Here is a 13,288-nt window from a genome sequence, read left to right on the forward strand (position 1 = left end):
ATATCGATTTTCTTTATGCAGATTATGACAACTGTAATAACCAATTTCTCAATCTCTTTGTCAACTTTCTGATTCTACAGCTTCCTAGTCAAGGTGAAATTTTCATGGCAGCCCAGTTTGTCAGTGTTCTTCCTGGAAGTTCAGTCTAAAACCTGTTTCTGCAGTCCTTTTAACAATCCTTTTGCTGTTTACTACACTAGAATAAATCCTTTCTGCTTAATCTTGGTAGAGTGAATTTTGTTTTCTGCCAGTGACTCTAACTGATGCAATTGTATCTGACTGATACACTCTCTATGTTTAAGTGTTAAATATTAAGCCAGCTTTTATAGATGTGTACCTTAGCACGGGGAGGAAGAAACAAATCTTTGCTTTAGAATAAAATGTTTTAGGCATTGGTTATTTATTCCTGTTGGTAATGTTTTTCATTTTGCTAACAAAAAACACTTTAAAACAATGTGAATACTTCAGCATTGAGGCTTATTATTTTACTCCATATGTATTTATTGAGTGCCTATGCTGTGTCAGCAACAAGTCCTAGGGAGAGAGACACTGCAAAGAGCACAACAGATGGAGTCTCTCTACTCACGTGTAATTCACAGTCTTCCCTATCAACTTACAGATTGAATCAACTTCTCATGCTCATTCATGGTTAGGTTGCCAAATCAGTTAAAAGTATTTCAAAAGCTTAAGAGATACTGATAATACCTCAGAATAGACAGAGCTCATTTTGGCATTTAAATTACTAATTTCAAGGGTGGCCTGCTTACTAATCCATAAAATGGGGATTTATATTTATCTCTTATGATATAAGGATGGTAAAAAATAGCTCGTCTTGGAGATGATTATGAATCACTTATATGTGGATAAATCAATTTAAAAATATCTATTTGGCTATAATGAGGGGAATTGTAGTCATTTTTAACTCTCAGTACTAGTAATAATATAGAGAACCTGATGAGAAGCAATAAAATCTTTCCTCAACAGTGTGCATTAAAATGAAGCTCAGGTTGTTATTATGCAATGTATATACTCCTTAAATCATCCCCGTGCAGGAAAGCTCTATAAAAAGGGTCTATCAATTTATCTACAGAATGGCCATATGCAAAAAGAATATAAGGGAACTTTTCCATATGGTATTGAATTAATTCCAGTTTCAAGAGCAGGAATTCCAAAATGGACTATGCATACCATTTTGTGTGTTAAATTTGGAAAGAGTGTGTAGATCTTTTCAGAGTATTCTCAGTCACAAAATGATTGAATTATTTGTCAAACATTAAACAGTTTTATATGGGAATTGTCAAGCTTGATATTATTTATTAGGTCAGTAGGTCAGTATAGGTCAGTATGTGTGTGTGTGTGTGTGTGTGTGTGTGTGTGTGTGTGTGTGTGTGTGTATAAAACCACAAAAATTAGAGTGCATATTTTGTGTTTATTTTATTTTATTTTATTTTTTTATTTTTTTTTTTTTTGAGACGGAGTCTTGCTCTGTCTCCCAGGCTGGAGTGCAGTGGCCGGATCTCAGCTCACTGCAAGCTCCTCCTCCCGGGTTTACGCCATTCTCTCGCCTCAGCCTCCCGAGTAGCTGGGACTACAGGCGCCCGCCACATTGCCCGGCTAAGTTTTGTATTTCTTTAGTAGAGACGGGGTTTCACCATGTTAGCCAGGATGGTCTCGATCTCCTGACCTCGTGATCCGCCCGTCTCGGCCTCCCAAAGTGCTGGGATTACAGGCTTGAGCCACCGCGCCCGGTAAAGCAGAAATAGGAAAGTATAACTCTTGTTCTTTCATAGGGGATGAATGTTAAGAGGGAGGAAAGGAGTTAACCTAAGAGTTAAGATCTTCATAGTAAAGCAGAAGATACTTGGGGTTGTCAGGAAAGTTGCATATGTGTGTCTATGTGCATCTATCTGTATGTATATTATTCTTAGGGTGGAATGAAGGTAGTAAGAACCTAAAGGATAGTAGAAAATTCTCAGCATGGCAGTAGGAAGGGACAAAATAGTGATAGTGTGAAGGACATAAAAGATGGCAATGCAGATCAACAGAGAGAGCTCAAATGTCATAAATAAAAGCATTTCTTCCTTAGGAATCTCTATTGCAAAGAAGACACAATGCAATAGCCAAGAAGTTAATGATAAAGGCATCAAATATAGAAAATGGTTCTGAGTTTTAGACAGAATGGTGCAGATCTCCCTTGGTCAGTTTACGCCTCCTCACCAGCCTCTATTTTCTCTCAAATAATGGTGAGTTTTATAAAGACCTGCACATCTCAGTGGGTATTTAATGTGATACTTAGCCTTGAGATACAACTTGTATTTGTAATGAATGCTGTATGGCTGAGAAGATGTTGTAACATTGAGTCTTATTTCTTTAGAAATCAAATGAACATAAAATATCAGAATATCAAGATGAGAACAAGATAGATGTTTTTACTATTTAATAAAATTTTGTGTATTAATTTTGGAAGATGGTTGAATGGATTAAATAATCAACATTAAAAGATAAAGTACAGTATCTGAAGCTTAGCAGATATTGTATACATCTTAGTAACTGTAGCTATAATTATAAGAACCATAGCTATAACCCCCTCTTTGCTACATAGGTTAGTGTCTAAAAACTCTTGGGAAATGCTGAGCCATACTAAATGTAGCTTTCTGCTTGTATGCCAGAATCCATCACTGAGTTCTTACCTTATTGTATAGAGTCTGATGACAAGCAATAAAAGCTTCTTAGTAACCTAGTTTCTTCAAATTGAGATTCTATTTCTATCCTTTTTTATTCTTTGTACACTAAAATTGGAGTTCAGCTCCAAGGTGGAGTCCTACTACAAGCTGCTGAAAAATCCTTCCTGAATTCCACACCTCGCCTACTTCCAAATTCCCTTGCTCCTGCCTTAGCATCCACATGTGCTAAGCCTGCTCTTGACCTCTTGGGTGACATCTCCTTATTGTCTGAAACTCATATACCACTGTTTTCTTTCTTTCCTGAGAGAAGAATGCAATAAATTGTCATTTTCCATCATTTGAGAATTTTAGGTTCTTTTTAAGGACCTTTATTTGATTTGCTTCCTGGAAGCGTATTTCTTGCATTCACCTCATCTGGACTGCTTTTTAATTTCCATTATGTTAAAAGGAGTGAGATAGAAGTGTCCTCTGGTCATCTAAAGAACCTGTCCATCTCTGTGGTGACCCCAGTGACCTTTATGAGACGGAAGAGGTTGCTTTAGAGCTCAATATACAGGTGGGAATAACAACATGTGACATCTAAATGTAGATTTCTTACTTACACTATCTAGACAGTGAGTTTGATTAAGTGATTTAACTTATCCAAGAGCCTGTTTTCCCATTTCTATACTACATCATGTCATATTATAGCCCACTGTAAAATATACACATATATACTTAAAGTTCAAATCACTTTGATTACTTATATGCTATATTATATCAATTCAATGTATTAGCCTCCAAAAATGACCCAAGGCTACCAACTGGCTAATATCCATCAAATACATCAAATTACTAGATTAGTATTATACTATCTTCTACTTACTGGTTTTCTAATTATTTGTAATGAATTTTTTATTATTCTGATAATAAAATTAATGTATACTCCTTGTGGAAAAAGTTCAAAGAGAATAAAGAAGAAAAATGTCCTTAAGCTTAGTACCGAGCAATAACCAATGTTAGCAAAGACTTTCACTGATTATCTTTAAGCTGCAAATTTCTACTTGAAGGTTGTAAATGATAGATTCTACTTTGACTTTCATTTATCCTAAGGCTTATTGACTTTTCTCTTGACCTTACCTTTGAATGTTAATTGTTTTTAATGAGAATACCAAACATCAGTAAAATAAACCATTTAGCTATAAGAGTTAATGTAGTTTCCACCTACTATTCCAATGAATAATGATGGACTTTAGCCATGACATATATTCAGCATAATAAATCTAAATACAAGCTATGATAAAATTTCCCAAAAATTACAAAACTAAGAAATATCCTAAATTCAGCAATGTTTTTGTTCACTCTTATTTTACCGGCAATTCAATATATCATTTGTCTTCCTACTCCTGTCCCCTTTTGTGCTTTTAAACACTTATTAATTTATAGTCTTAGCCACACTCCTTCACTTTACAGGGTAAGAAATTAAGAAAGTGAAGTTAACTAACATAAATAGTTAGGAGGACAATAAGAAACAATACAATTCTGTTTGTTCTCCATCCATTGCATCACAGCCTTTTAGCTATGATATCATTCAGAGGAAAATTAAATATACTTTAACTTATTTGAAACTGAATTTTTTTGATGTTTTTTTTTCTCCAGCAGATTTGCAAGGGAGGTTCCTAATTATATTTTTGTAGGCTAAAACTTGAATAACTTTGCATTCTTAAAATGTACACGTGAATTAGGTGGGTGGATGTGAAGGGAGGTTAAAAATAGAGGATTCTTGTCTGGAAGCTCACAGAAATTTTGGGAAAAGGCCTCCCAACAAGATTAAAGATTCACCATGAGTAAATCACAGGCAAATGTATATATAAGTACCTCAGGCTTCTGTTGAACACATCCTACCTTCACTGCTCCCTTGTCCCATACACCCTTACTTGATACACACCCACCCTTTCCCTCAGACTAATGCTGATATTTAGCATGTATGCATCAGGATGGCTATACAGATTGTTAATATTCATATTGGTCGATATATAGCTTCTTCCCAGGGCCCCTACGTGTAATTTACTCTTGCCCAGCCCCTCTACAAGGTTGCTCTAGGATCCAGCAACTAAAGGGTTAATGCCTCATGGAAGAGGAACTTCAAGACTTTGTTCCAGTGTTTCTGTTGTTTGCATTTACTCTGATTGTCTGATGCCATACCACACTGTTGTTAGATACTTAATATCAATCTGTATACACTAATATTTGTCTTCAATTATTTCCATAAGAACTTGGGAGAAGAGAAAGGTTGGATCAAAGGAAGAGTCAGAAAGGAAGATAGAAGGCTGGAGAGGTGGAATGATGCTACCAGGCAGGGAAAAAGGTAGCACCAAAGCTAATGGTATTCTTCTAAAGTGATTTTGTGTGCTTGTGGACAGAAGAAGGCTCTTCAAGGACCTGATGATCATGGAGTGGCACAGGGTTGGGTATGAGAACCTATTCCCAGGCCACATACAGAACCGCTCACCACTTGAGCCAGTGGAAGATTAGAAGTTAGGGGATTACTCACACACTTAAGTAATGGTAGTTGAATAATATCCTATTAACATTTTGATTTTCCCAGGAAAAGCTTAAGCTTACTGGTTTTCATCTCTCTCTCTCTCTTTCTAATCAGTAATCATTATTTTGGGCATAGATGGGCCTCAAATGCCATTCATTTAGTTCAAAGTCCATTACACGACCAAATTTCATTTCTAACATACCTAATGCTTCATCAACCAAGGAAAAGGAAAGAAAAGTAATACTATCTATTGCATGCTTGCTGTGATTCTAGATACTCTGCTATTGCTATGTGCTTTGCATACATTATCCAGTCCCTCACATGAACCCTTTGAGGTAGATGTTTTTATCATCTCTGCTGAGAGACTAAGGATACTGAGTTCCAGAGAGGTTATGGATCAAGTCCATACAACTAGTAATGCATAATGGCCAGAATTTGAGTTCAAGCTTAGAATGTCCCATATCCCATAATCTTTGTACATCACCATTTTGCTTCTGTAATGTGTGAACACCACTTTCGGAAGATCCCTATGTATGAAATAGGCCAATTTTATCCTTGGTCATTCTAAATGTAATGAGAGACCAGGAGATCATATTCTATCACATCTATAGAGTTGTGTATCTGGTGCAGATCCACTTTCCTTAGAGACATAAGCAGCTATTTATAAACTATCTCTACTCAAGCTGCACCAAAGTTATGCTGTCATTCCGGATTTTGAGTGACACAGACTCAAGCTGAACCACTGGATACTTTTTCAAGCTGGCCAGCCCACCAATGAATATCCTGAATAAAGTCTGTGGTGATAACTCTCCCCCAGGGAAAGCCAATGTAGTTGAGAAGTTGCAATCATGCCTCACTCCCACACTCTAGTTGCAATATACCAACCCACATTTGCCTGTTCATAGTTACACAAGTGTAATAGGCCCACTTTATGTTGGAGGATTCCCATTCACTCCAGGTAAGGGGCATTGTTATGTTGAATTGAAATCTCCCTTTTGCCTTATGCCAGTTTGTCCTGTTTTTATTTCTTAGGATCTTACAGAAAAGGTGTAATTCTTCCATATGGCAATTCTTCAGATAATTAAAGAGTACAGTGCTGTGACCACTGAGTCCTCTCTTGTGGGTAAACTCTGTCATTTCTCCAAATATTTTATGTATGGCAAGGTTTCCAGTGTCTTCTTCATTCTATATCTTGGTTTTGAATTTCCTTTAACTTCCTCTTCAAGTGCAGTACCCAGAATTTAGCAACATACCACTTAAAAATGGCCAGCTAAATATAGAAACCACCAGTTTCTATGCTCTAGGCACTGAATAAAGCCTAAAATTACATGAGTTTTATTGGTGTTTTTGGTAACACAATACCATTTCACTATATAGTGCAAAATATCACTTGAAATCTCTGGGTTTTTCTAATGCCTTTGCTAAGTCATGTCGTGTTCTCTTCTTATATACTTCTTTTTAATTAAACTTTGAGATAATTGTGCTTTCAATGCACTTGAAAGAAATAATACAGAGAGATTTGTGGATTCATGTAAGAAAAAATAACGTGAGACTGTGTGCATTATTTACCTAGTTTCCTCCAATTGTAATAATGTATAATATCAAAACCAGAATATTGACATTAATATAGTGAGGATATAGAACATTTCCATCACCACAAGCACCCAGCATGTTGCTCTTTTATAGCCACATCTGCTTCCCTTCTACCTCCAACCACTCCTTAATCCTTGTCAATCATTAAATTGTTCTCCATTTCTATAATTTTGTCATTTTAAGAATGTTGTATGCATGGAATTACAAAGCATGAAATCTTTGGAAACTGGCTTTTTACACTTAGCATAATTCCCTGGAGATCCATCCATGTTGTTGCATAAATCAATAGATCCTTTCTTTTTATTGCTAAGTAGTACTCCACGGTATGGATATATCACAGTTTATTTAACCATTCACCTATTGAAGACATCTAGATATTTTTTACTCTGGAGCTACTATATAGAAGGCTATCAAAAAAAATAGTGCCCAGGGTTTTGCGTGAAAATAAGTTTTCATTTCTCTGGGACAAGTGCCCATTTCTAATCCTCTTTGAAAAAATGTCTTCTCATATATTTCACCTATTTTCTAATTGGATTGTTTGTTTTAATTGTTGAGTGTTTTTATTTGTTCTAGATATTAGTCCATTGTTACATATGCAGTTTGCAAATAAATGAATTCAGTAAAGTTTCAGGATGCAAAATCAATGTACACAAATCAGTAGCACTGCTATACATCAACAGTGACCAAGCTGAGAATCAAATCAAGAACTCAATCCCCTTTACAATAGCTGCCAAAAAAAAAAAAAAAAAACTACAAAAAAACAAACAAACTTAGCAATATATCTAACCAAGGAGGTGAAAGACCTCTACAAAGAAAACTACAAAACACTGCTGAAAGATTCATAGAAGATACAAACAAATGGTAACATCTCCCATGCTCATGGATGGCTAGAATCAATATCGTAAATATGACCATACTGCCAATACCAATCTACAAATTCAATCCAATTCCCATCAAAGTACCAACATCATTCTTCATAGAATGAGAAAAAATAATCCTAAAATTAATATGGAACCAAAAAAGAGCCTACATAGTCAAAGCAAGACTAAGCAAAAAGAACAAATTTGGACAAATCACACTGCCCAACTTCAAATATACTGTAAGACCATAGTCACCAAAACAGCATGATACTGGTATAAAAATAGGCACATAGTGATGGAACAGGATGGAGGCCCCAGAGATAAAGCCAAGTACTTACAGCCAGCTGATCAAGTACAGATGCCAGAAGGGTTGTCTCACTATTCTTTCCATACTCCTAGTTTTTAGCAATTTATGTGCCTCCACTGTGGGCAGCATCTTGTTCTCCTCTTTGTCTCTCCTACAGTGGCAGATCACTGTAGGATCTACAGTGATGAAGCTCCATCTCTACTAAAAATACAAACAAACAAACAAACACAAAAACTACAACAACAACAACAAAAACTAGCCAGGCATGTTGGAGGGCGCCTGTAGTCCCAGCTACTCAGGAGGCTGAGGCAGGAGAATGGTGTGAATCCAGGATCCTTCTAGCAGAGGCAGGCTGATTTCACTTCCACCCTTTATCTGGTAGCCTAGGGTGCAAGGAGGATTGCTGTGCGTGCCCTTATGGCATTCGCTTCCCGTGAGTGAATGATCCAGGGAAATGGGTGAAGTTTTGTCTTATACCCCAGCAGCAGTGGATCCCTCCTTGAATGCCTGCTCCAGTGAGATCCACTCTCTCACTCTACTGCTTGCCTGCAATCTGTCCTGTAAGTCCCAAGTGCAGACTCACGAAAATGAGCCTAAGAGTGAGTGTGCACTCCCCTTCTGTCTGGGCTCCCAAATTCAGCAGTCCCCAAACCTTTTTGGCACCAGGGACCAGTTTTGTGGAAGACAGTTTTTCCATGGGCAGCAAGGTTTGGTTTCAGGATGAAACTGTTCCACCTCAGGTCATGAGGCATCAGTTAGATTCTCTTAAGGAGCACGCAACTTAGATTCCCTGCATGTGCAGCTCACACTCACAGTATGGCTGGCGATCCTGTGGATCCTGTGAGAATCTAATGCTGCTGCTGATCTGATGGGAGATGGAGCCCAGGTGGCAATGCTCTCACTGCTCACCCTCCTGCTGTGCTGCCTGCTTCCTAACAGGCCACAGACCAGACCATACCATGGGTACCCCTACTCTAAAGTGACATATGAGCTCACATGCAGCCCTTAGGCATATGTGAAAATGTGAAATGATTTCTTCTTACTTGCTTCTGCCGCTTTCTCCTGTGCCTCACCAAACCTGAAACAATTTGAGTTTCCTGATTTTCCTCAAAAAGGCCTGTCACTTTGGCATTAAATTCACTTGGTTGTCATGCAATCTCAGATCTCTGATGGTTTCCAAAAAATATGACTTTGTAAATGATTCAGCCTTTTCTTTTTGTCAGGATGGGAGCAATGCTATCTTGTGGCTTTCTAGTCTCTAAGTGGAAGTAGAACCTCCCAGGAAATGTGGCACAATTAGTTCGCAAATAACACTAACCAGAACGAAGAAAAAATAATAATAAACTGGATTTTACAATTAAAAATTCTTATTTGTAGAAAGATACCACAAACAGGCCGGGCACGGTGGCTCATGCCTGTAATCCCAGCACTTTGGGAGGCTGAGGCGAACAGATCACTTGAGATCAAGAGTTCGAGACCAGCCTGACCAACATGGAGAAACCCTGTCTCTACTAAAAATACAAAATTAGCCGGGTGTGGTGGTATATGCCTGTAATCCCAGCTACTCGGAAGGCTGAGGCAGGAAAATCACTTGAACCCGGGAGGCAGACGTTGCAGTGAGCCAAGATCGTGCCATTGTACTGCAGCCTGGGCAACAAGAGTGAAACTCCGTCTCAAGAAAAAAAAAAAAAGAAAAAGAATATCCAAATAGCCAGTAAGCATATTAAAAGTGCACAACCTTATTTGTTATCAGATAAATGCAAAAGAAAACCACAATGAAATACCACTACATAGAGAAGAATTGCTAAAATTAGGAAGATGGACAATACCATATATTGGACAGATCCATACAGTGTTTTTGAAGGTGTGGATGTATTGGTGCAGCCACTTTGGAAAAGGCTTTGCTATCATCTACTAATGCTGAATATATGCATTCACTATGATGTAGCGATTCCACTCCTAGGCATACAACAAACAGAATTGGGTGTGAGAAGGTGTGGATTTGTGTGTGGATATTTATACCGGCACTACTCGTAGTAGCCAAACTAGAAACAACCCAAATGTACCACAGTAGAATGGATAAATACATTGTGGTGACTTCATCCAATTGAATATTATGTAGCAGTGAGAACGAGATACATCTATACTTGACAACATAATGCTGAGCAAAAGAGCCAGGCACAAATGAATATGTAGTGTATAACTGCATTTAAATAGCATTGAAAATCAGGCAAAACCCATCTAGGATATTAAAAGTCAGGGAAAGAGTTATCAAGGGAGGGGACTGGGCACTGTGAATGGACAGAGGCTTGGGGAGGCCTCTGAAACACAGATGACATTCTCTTTATTGATTTAGAACAATATGTGTGTGTTCATTTTTGATAATTAACTGAGTTACATTTATGTTCATTTTGTGATAAGTAACTGAGTTACATTGTGTTCATTTTGTTATAATTAACTGAATCAGACACATTATCTGTGTACTTTACTCAATATAAATTATGCTTTATTAACAAAATTCACTTATTTATATTTCCCTGTTAATCTCCATACCCTACCCCTAACTAGGAACAAGTGGCCCTCCAGGATGGAGGATGAAAGGTGAGAGTCTCCTGGGTCTCCCCTTTGATATACATCCCTGAGATTTTATTAGTCATGTTCTGAATTCAGTTATTTTCAAGGAGCTCTTTGTGACAGCTTTAGATAGTCATCCTCTTACACTGTTACAAAAATCACACTCAAGAGCTGCAACATTTTTACAATGTCTTGAAAGTACCATCTTAAGGTTTATTTTCCTCAATTCACAGTGAGTTTCTCTATTTTGTGTTTCCAGCAACATATGTCTCCAATTTTATTTACAGCATATTTGTGTCCATGGCGTTCCATCCTGATGAAAACATGATTTGCCAGTGGGCATGTGAAACCTTCACTAAGAGCTGCCTGCCATTAAGGAGTTCTGGATTTCCCTCTTACGACTGATGGGTTTGGCAGTGAAATCTATTTTGTGTCAGGGTTCCTGGTGCCCTGAAATAATCTGTAACAAGGTTCTGTAAGGCAGATGTCAGCCAAGTCCCTCTGCTGGGTCCCCTTGGGGTTTGTGTCTTCATGATCAATTCTATTCTGTACTTGGGTAAAACTCGTGATCTCTCTTAGGTCTCAGCTCTCAGAACTATTCCCATTTCTCTGTGGTAGGCAGAATTGTTTTGTTTTGTTTTGTTTTTATAAACTTTAAGTTCTGGGATACATTTAGGTTTACTACATAGGTATACACGTGCCATGGGTGGTTTGCTGCACCCACCAAGCTGTCATCTACATTAGGTATTTCTCCTAATGGTATCTCTTCCCTAGTCCCCCACCCAACGACAGGCCCTGGTGTGTGATGTTCCCCTCCCTGTGTCCATGTGTTCTCATTGTTCAGCTTCCACTTATGAGTTAGAACATGCAGTGTTTGGTTTTCTGTTTCTGTGTTAGTTTGCTGAGAATGATGGTTTCCTGCTTCATCTATGTCCCTGCAAAGGACATGAACTCAGCCCTTTTTATGGCTGTATAGTATTCCATGGTGTATATGTGCCACATTTTCTTTATCCAGTCTATCATTGATGGGCATTTGGGTTGGTTCCAATTTTTAAATGGCCCCTTAACCTTTGTCCCTGGTGTTACTCCTGTGGTTATATTACATTACATGGTAAAAGGGACGTTGCAGATGTAATTAAGTTAGTTGACTTTGAGATAATGACAAGGGATATTATCTGGGTGGGTCTGGCCTAATTACATGAGCCCTTTAAGGCAGCGTTTTATCCAAAAGATAGCAGGAAAGAGATTTAAAGCCTGAGAAGGTTTCAATGCTGGCTTTGGAGATGGAGCAGGCCATGTGCAAGGACTGGAAAGTGGCCTCTAATTGCTGAGAGTAACACCTGGCTGAGAGCCCGCAAGCAGAGATGCCCTTAGTCCTACAACTGCAAGAATCTGAATTCTGTCAGCAATCTGAGAGCTTGGAAGCAGATTCTTCTCCAGAGCCTTCAGATTAGAAAGGCACCCGGCTGACAACTTGATTCTGACCTTGGAAGATCCTAAACAGAGAACTCCATCAAACTTGCCTAGACTTCTGACATACAAACTGTGAACTAATAAACGAGTGTTTATCATTCAAATTCATCTTAACTGGATTGGTGAGCTAATAAGATGATGCTGTTTTAAGCTGCTAAATATGCCATAATTTGTTATGTGGCGACAGAAAACAAACACACACCCTACTCCCACACCCAACCCCAGATGTGGAATTGAGCACATTTTTCCTTGATTTCCAGAATACAACAAATGAATATGCAAGGCATTTGTGCTCATTACAGGCTTTTAATAAAGATTTTAAAAAGTAATCACTAGAGATATATTGCAGATTCTTGTAAGAGTTAACCAACATTTTAGTTAAGATTCTCTGTTCTTTCAAAGCCACTTGACCATTTCTACCAAATCTAGAATCATCCTAAATTTAGAAATTCCTTCTCTAATTATTTCCTAGGACCATATTCATCAGCCCCACATTGGTACCACTATAGAGAGCTAACTAAATAACACTCTTCTCATTACATGCTCAGTTTTTGATGCATTCTCTGATTTAATCCTTATGACAACCCTGGGAAGTAGTGATTATTACGCTTAATGTAAAGATGAGAAACCTGAGGTCCAAGAAATTTATCAATTTTATTCGAGGTCACATAGTTTAATAAAATCCAGAAGCAGGATTAGAAGCCAATCACTCCAATGTTAAGCACTTTATTCTTAACTGTCATACTTTGATGACTCTCGGTTTAGCAGTGCTAACAACTCCCCAATGAGTGTCATGATATCTTTTCTCTCAACTCCTTAGAAAAAATTACAGTTGATAGATTGATTACTTTTGAGTATCGTGGTCAACATAAGGGGCAAATTGTAAACAGAGGTGTTGTAGGTATCTTCTGAGAGATTCTGACCCATTAAATTGCTCCCTCTTCATGGCACATAGACTCTCCCTTGTCACCTCAGTGGTATAGACACCCGAAGGCATCTTCACGAGATGTGATTGATCTGAATCGGATGCCTGAGTAAAACTTTGGATTTGGGAATGAACTATTTGGGCTTACTTGCAGGGGTGAGGGGAGTAAGCGTGATGTGTCAGAGGAAGGAAGGGTGTTTACAGAGAAAGTCACTTCAGGGAATGCATTGCCTTTCTACAACTGACCACTCATTATATTAACTTGGAAGAGGGATTATCTGAGTTTATCATCTGAAATAAGAAACAGTCTTTAATGTGAGGTTTATAAAATACTTATATTTAATTTTT

The sequence above is a fragment of the Rhinopithecus bieti genome, unplaced genomic scaffold (genome assembly GCF_001698545.2).
Source record: "Rhinopithecus bieti isolate Rb0 unplaced genomic scaffold, ASM169854v2 scaffold_17962, whole genome shotgun sequence".
Classification (NCBI taxonomy): domain Eukaryota; kingdom Metazoa; phylum Chordata; class Mammalia; order Primates; family Cercopithecidae; genus Rhinopithecus; species Rhinopithecus bieti.